Source organism: Buceros rhinoceros, unplaced genomic scaffold (assembly GCF_000710305.1).
Source record: "Buceros rhinoceros silvestris isolate BGI_N320 unplaced genomic scaffold, ASM71030v1 scaffold2603, whole genome shotgun sequence".
Lineage (NCBI taxonomy): Eukaryota > Metazoa > Chordata > Aves > Bucerotiformes > Bucerotidae > Buceros > Buceros rhinoceros.
In genome coordinates, this window is record NW_010404020.1 from 477 (window position 1) to 1,588 (window position 1,112).

Here is a 1,112-nt window from a genome sequence, read left to right on the forward strand (position 1 = left end):
TGTTCTTTGCAGGGTTTATTTAACCCTTGCCCTCAGCATGCATCCCTCAACCCTGGCTCGCCCCACAGCTCCTGCGTAGGAAAGAGCCTGTTGCAGAGCTAAAGCCAGTGGTGCAGCCACCCCGCTGCTGCTCCTCAGGCCTCCCGTAGTGTTGCAGCCCCCAAAACATAAATGCCCCCCAAGAGGGGCTGTGGCAGCTGCAGTGGTTGGGATGTACCAGGCAGGGCCCACACCAGAGCCCCTCTCCCGGGTGGGAGGGGCAGAGGGGGACCCAGCCCTGCAAAGAGCCACCTGGGAGCCCCTTCAGACCTTCAAATAACCCTCATGCACCAAGTGGTGTCACTCAGAGGAACTGGGGGCACCTCCTGCCACCTCTAGCAGGACTGGGGACAGGATTAATTAGCCAGAGGGAACAAGGGGTGAACATTTACCAACTACAAGCCCTAAAAAGGGAGCTCAGGCTTTGGCTCATAGGTTATCCAGGAGAGGGGATATAGACTGGAAAAAGAGCCTATTAATTAGCTCTATTACACCTAATTAAAGGCACAATGGCCTTAATTATAGCCTGTTGTTTCCTGTGCCCAGGAGGTGGTACAGCAGGGCTGCCCCTGCCTGCAGGTCCATGTGTGGGGCAGATGGAAAGACCTGAGAGGGCTGTGGCTCTCTGTCTTCTCCTCCAGGTCCCCTTCATTAAAAACTGGGTCAGAGGAGTGACCCTGTTTAGCCAGTCTGGCTCTAAGCGGGTGAAGTGGGAGCTGCCTCCCTCTCCCCAAGCTCTGACTCTGCTCTAGCCGAGCTCCTGCCTCTGGCCAACCCACAGGCTGGCAGCATGTGGTTCCCCCTGGGAGGTGACGAGCATCCTTGGACCCTGTCTCTGAGAAGGACTCTGAATCCTAAAGCAGTGAGGCAAGAGCATCTCTCCAGCGGTGCAGGGAGAGCAGAAGTTATTTGCATTCGTGTTCCAGAAACCTCTGCCTGCAAGAGCAGTATTGAATTTACTCAAAGCTCCAGGCGAGGCTAAACTAGGGAAAAAAAGAATCCCTGACACTAAACTGGCAGTTGCAGTTTGACACCAATTTGTGTTTCCCGTTGCTGGGTTCAGGAATGCGCCC